The sequence below is a fragment of the Eutrema salsugineum genome, unplaced genomic scaffold (genome assembly GCF_000478725.1).
Source record: "Eutrema salsugineum unplaced genomic scaffold, Eutsalg1_0 scaffold_9, whole genome shotgun sequence".
NCBI classification, from domain to species: domain Eukaryota; kingdom Viridiplantae; phylum Streptophyta; class Magnoliopsida; order Brassicales; family Brassicaceae; genus Eutrema; species Eutrema salsugineum.
Genome location: NW_006256342.1, coordinates 6460241 through 6466636, shown reverse-complemented (window position 1 = coordinate 6466636; position 6396 = coordinate 6460241).

The following is a 6396-nucleotide window of genomic DNA, read 5'->3' as shown; positions in this document are numbered from 1 at the left end:
GACTTCCAAGAGGGGAAAGCTTGATCCAAGGTACATAGGACCATTCCGAATTATGGAAAAGGTTGGGGCAGTCGCATACAAGTTGGATTTACCACCGGCGATGGAAGCATTTCACAATGTTTTCCACGTATCCCAACTAAGGAAGTGCTTAACAGATCAAGATAAAGTCCTGACCGAGATTCCTTCAGATCTTAAAGAGAATCTGACTGTGGAAACAAGACCAGTCCGGATCATCGACAAGATGGAAAAAGCAACAAGGAAAAAGATGATTCCGATGGTCAAAGTTGTTTGGGAAAGTAACGGTGTGGAAGAAGAAACTTGGGAAACGGAATATCGGATGATGGCTGATTATCCCGAGTGGTTCGCGGAATGGAACAAAGTTCTACCCCTTAGCCCGGATTCGAGGACGAATCCCTCTCAAGGGGGGGAGACTTGTAACGTCTCCGATCCGCAATAGGGTCACCGGAACGGACCATGGCCGTGAGAAAGGGGAATAATGACCGAGAGTCTAAGGAACACATAAGCCATGGTCTGGAATGATGGTTAAGTCTAGTTAAAGTGGGACTTAGCCGGGAAAAAAGATAGGAAGATAGCTCAACGAGTAGGATTGAGCTAAGACGAGCTGGAAGGGGTAAGCTAACTAGCTGGATCAGCTGCCCGGAAGCTCAGCTCAGCTGGATTGAGAGTAGGACAGTTGGTCTAGCTGAGTGGCCAGTGAACTAGCTGGACTGGGGTGGTTATGGGCGGTTATGGCCGAAGGGTTGCAAAGTCTATGCACCCAATCAATGCACCTTTTCGGCTAACAACTCGCGCCTGTTCGCCCAAAACGGTTACCGCAAGGGAAAGTCTATAAATAGATCCCTAGGGCCATATTTTCGGACACGCACAAATAGGGAGAGAAACTCTGCCCAAACTTTCACCAAATTGTGAGACAAAGGCAAACCAAGAGAGGGAAATAACTTGACCGGCGGTGAGGAAATCGACCGGAGCGGCTGGTGCGGGTCGCGGAAGAGAGAAGAGGGAAAGGAACGCGGCCAGAGTAATCGACCGCGGAATTTCTATGGTGCGTTCTATTAAGTAGAAGAGTATGGTTAAACTATCGCACCGCCGGACGAACCAAACGATCGACCCAAGTATGGGCTAGACCGATCGAACGGTAAGCCGCGGCCGAGGCGATAAGAATCCACCGAACGTGCTGACGATCGGCCAAAGTATGGGCTAGGCCGGTCCGATCGCGAGCCTCGGTTGGATTTATAATAAAAGTCGCCGGCCATGGAATTGAGATTGGGTTGGCGATGATGCGCGAGTGGTCACACGAATATTGGCCGGATCCGGTTGGCGCGACGGTGGAGCGGCTTGGGAGTCCGAACGGATCTCGCCAAGACTCGGCCTGTCCAAGGCTGATCCATGATCCGGATTAGAATAGTTTACCGTGGGTCAAATTCAGGGTCGGGAATCATAGGCATGACATGCATACATGTGCATAAATAATACTTAGCCAAAATAGCGAGTACTTACGATGTTGGTTTACAGGAAACGATGAACGCGGAAAGGAAAGAGGATAGGCGCGCAGACCGTTTAGCCAAAGATGATGGGTGGTGTGATAGAGCAGATAGTTAGGATCATACGAACTTATAATAGTTCATATGCAAACTCTTAAGTTGTATTGAATCCTTTATTATATCAATAAAACATCTGTTCTTTTACTTGTTCATTACATATTGACTCTAACTTAGTGAATCTCAGAATACACATATTGAATATGACTTAATCAAAAGACTTGACCCTAAAATTGGACTGATGGGGTCGGAGCCGTATAGCGGTCCGACCGGGAACAACCTCCACGGGCTTAGAGTCCGGGATGGGGTGTTTCAATACCACCGGAACATCAAACAATACAATTTTCCTGGATTTTATGTTATATTTGAAAAGCAAGAAATGATAAGTTGTATTCAAATATTGACAGAGATGCACAAGTAACATTAAAAATAGCAGAAACAGAAGCAGCTATTTGGGACGAGGCACAAAGGGGGGAGGACCAGCCCGAACCCAATCTTGGTAACATGAGTCGAATGCTTACACATTATTCTGGCTGGCGGTGCTATATTGATGGGTCATGGAAAGAGAAGGATAGAGCCTCTGGTTTAGGTTGGTATTTTTGTAAAGAAGGCAATGATGAAATTATTATGGGTGCCAGAAATATCTGGTGAAGTTTGTCTCCATTACATTCCGAGCTGGAGGCCCTCATATGGGTGATGCATTTTATGATTGCCAATGACAGGATGGAGGTCGCGTTTGTCACAAACAGCTCCGACTCGGTGAAGATGGTGTCTATGCCAGAGGAGTGGCCGGCTTTTGACTTACACCTAGAGGAATTCGTGAAGAGTAAAGAGGTCTTCACCTTCTTTTCAATCTTCCTTGTTCCACGAGCAAAGAATACGAAGGCAGACAACCTAGCACGAAGTGTTTGGGTCTATCCTCAGGATATGACATATGTAAACTCAGTACCACCGACTTGGATTTCCGAGTCTTAGGTATTTAGGCTGTTGACAAAAAAAAAAGGTCATTATAACATGCTCATTTATATTAATCCGAAAAAGACCGCAATTATTAAAACATAAGTTTAACATGTTCATTCATATTATTTGTTTATTTTAAATATTTATTAAGTTTGAATATTTAAAATTTTAGACTTATTTAATAACTATATACAATAATTGTATCATTTTATCTTTGTTCTTGAAAATATTATTTTTATTTAAATATTTAAATTAAATCTAAATTAATATTTGATTTAATATTTTTGTAAAGATATAATTAAAATTTATTTTATGTTTTTTTATAAATAAATCTTAAGAATGTTTTTGCCATATAGACGTAATTAATGGTATTGATAAACCGGAATTTAAGGGTTATTCCATATAATAATATGTGACTAATTGTCTGCTATAATCTTATACTAGATTCTACTTCGTGCGTCCGCACGGAAAAATTTGTTTTTAATCTAATTTTATAACGTAATTTGTATTTTTTATAGATATAATTTATTTTTACCGTGCTCATAATAATAAATGATACAATTTATTTTTTGTTTAGATAAAATTTATTTTTTTAAATTTATTTACTCTAATAAATTTGACCACATCGATGGTACTGGGCAGGACAAAGATCCGATTTTTATCAGATACTGATTTCTCGGGACATATAATGGAACATAACTCGGAACCGGCACAAGACGAAGAGATGACTATGGGTTCTCGATCACAGGAACAGACCGAGCAAATCTCCTCAGAAAGAAAGGTGGAGGAGGACGAGGAACAGGGTGACTTTGAAGAAGGCGAGTTTCTTCAGAGCATAACAGAAGTGGAGGAACTATGGGACTCTGCTGGTTTGGATATTACAGTAGAAGATTTACTAGGCGAAACAGAGATTGCAAAGTCATCGGATATGGTGGAGGTGGTGAACGGTGAAACGGTAAAGGAGGGAGACAAGGTTGTGGCAAAAAAAAAGAAACTTGTTAAGAGCAATCCTATGTATCTTGGTGGAAGTACGAAGAAGCGACTGGTTCAAAAGTAGACATCTCCTCGCAAGAAACAAGGGACCAAAACCGGAAACCACACAGGTGAAAATGGGCAGCATGGAGCTCCGAAAGGGATTTTAAACCCTAAACAGGGGCAGAAATCGACAAACAAAGTGATTAATGCGGATCCTTAGTTGGAATTGCCAAGGTCTTGGGAGCAAATAGACAATTAGCTATCTGAGAGAGATTTGGAAAAAACATAGGCCAGAATTTTCATTTTTTTCCGAGACCAAACAATGTTTTAATTTTGTGCAACAATTTCAGTTTCATTTTGGTTATAATAAATTATTTACGGTTGAACCTTGTGGAACAAGTGGTGGACTTGATCTTTTTTATAATAATCATTTTAATGTCAAGGTACTATTTTCTAATAACAGAGTAATTGATATAGAAGCGGTTATTCAAGGAAAAAATGTTTACTTATCCTTTATATATGGTGATCCGGTTCCGAAACAGAGGGATCAGGTGTGGGAACAATTAAAACGAATTAACCTTACACGAAATAAGCCATGGTTTATAATAGGAGATCTAAATGAAATAACAGGTAATCATGAAAAGAAAAGAGGACATCTACGACATGCATCAACCTTTACATCCTTTAATACAATGATTAGTATTTGTGGGTTCCTAGAATTCCTTTGTATAGGAAATACTTTGTCTTGGAGGGGACGCAGAAATTCGAAGCTAGTAAGATGTCGGTTGGACAGAGCTCTAGCAAATGAACATTGGCATGATATTTTCTGCCATTCCTTTGTTGATTATTTGGCATTGATTGGATCGGATCATATACCGATAGTAGCAACAATTGAAGATAAAATCCCTCGAAAAAGAACACAGTTCCATTTTGATAAACGATGGATCGGTCAAGATGGGTTAATGGACGCTATATCCACAGGATGGAACTCAAACTTCGGAAGACAGGGAGGAACATTTATGGATAAATTTTCGAACTTCCGTAAAGAAATTTCGAGATGGAGGAAAAACAATTTACCATACGGGAAAGAAAAAATAAAATGAGTTACAAAAGGAGCTAGAGGAAGTACAAAACGATGATACAAAATCGGCCGAGGACTTATTGGAAGTTACACGAAGATTAAATGCAGCGTATAGAGATTAAGAGTTGTTTTGGCAACAGAAAAGTCGGAATTAATGGGCCATGGTTGGAGACAAAAATACAAAATTTTATCATGCAAATGTAAAACAACGACGGGCGAGAAATCGAATCATTGGTTTATATAATACGTCAGGCATATGGGTAACCTCAGATAAAGTGGTCGAACAAGTAGCAGTGCAATATTTTGAGGATTTGTTTACCTCGACCTCCCCATCTGAGTTTGAAGCAGCATTAGGGGAGATTCAAACTCTAGTCACAGAGGAAAATAATGCTATGCCAGTGGTGGAAGCAACAGAAGATGAGGTGCGCAATGCACTGTTTATGATGAACCCGGAAAAAGCTCCAGGGCCAGATGGGATGACCGCACTATTTTTTCAAAAATCGTGGCAGATAATCAAAACGGATTTACTTGGGATAGTAAATGGTTTCTTAGAAACAGAGATTTTTGATCAACGATTAAATATGACTAACATATGCTTAATTCCTAAAAAGGAAAAGCCGACTCGAATGACGGAGTTAAGACCAATCAGTCTATGTAATGTAGGATATAAAATAATTTCAAAAGTCTTATGCCAAAGGTTAAAAAGATTATTACCCAATATAATTTCAGAAACACAATCGGCTTTTGTCGCAGGACGCTTGATATCAGATACCATTTTAATAGCACAGCAAATGTTCCATGGACTACGAACAAACAAATCCTGTCAAGGTAAATTTTTAGCAATTACAACAGACATGAGCAAAGCATATGATAGGGTAGAATGGGATCTTATATAATACCTTATGCGGAAATTTGGATTTACGGAAAAATGGATCACATGGATGATGTGGTGTATAAAAGAGTCTTACTGAATTGGCAACCCAAAGGCAAAATTATCCCAAATCGGGGACTCCGGCAAGGGGATCCTCTGTCCTTATACTTATTTATCTTATGTACGAAAGTTTTGATATCTAATATAAAGAAGGCAGAAAGGGATAAAAAAACTAACCGGCTTAAAAGTAGCTCGCTCAAGCCCATCGGTTTCTCACTTACTATTTTCGGATGACAGCCTCTTTTTTTGTAAAGCAAAGTAGGAGGAATGCCTACAGATATTGCAGGTGCTCCGGCAATATGAGTACGTTTCGGGTCAACAAATAAACTTTGATAAGTCATCACTACAATTCGGGCATAAAGTCTCTGACACAGTGCAAAATGAGATAAAACAAATTTTACGAATCAAAAATATGGGAGGAATGGGATCATATTTGGGGTTACCGGAAAACCTAGGGGGGGGGCAAAAAACAAAAAATTTCAGTTTTCTAGCGGAAAGACAACAGGACCGGGTAAATGGATGGACGACCAAATTATTATCAAAGGGGAAAGAAAGTCCTAATAAAATCGGTGGCATCAGCTATGCCAACATTTGTGATGTCATGTTTTCGGCTACCGAAATCTGTCATCACAAAGTTAACAAGTATCACGGCCAGATTCTGGTGGCACACATATGGCCAAGGCAAAGGGATGCATTAGATAGCATGGAAAAGGATGTGCCGTCATAAAACTGATGGGGGCATGGGATTTAGGTCGATCGAGGATTTTAATATGGCACTATTGGCAAAACAATTATGGCGATTAATGGAGAAGTCAAACTCCTTATTTTCGAGAGTTTTTAAAGGGAGGTATTACCGGAATACAGGCCCGATGGATAACATAAGGTCCTAT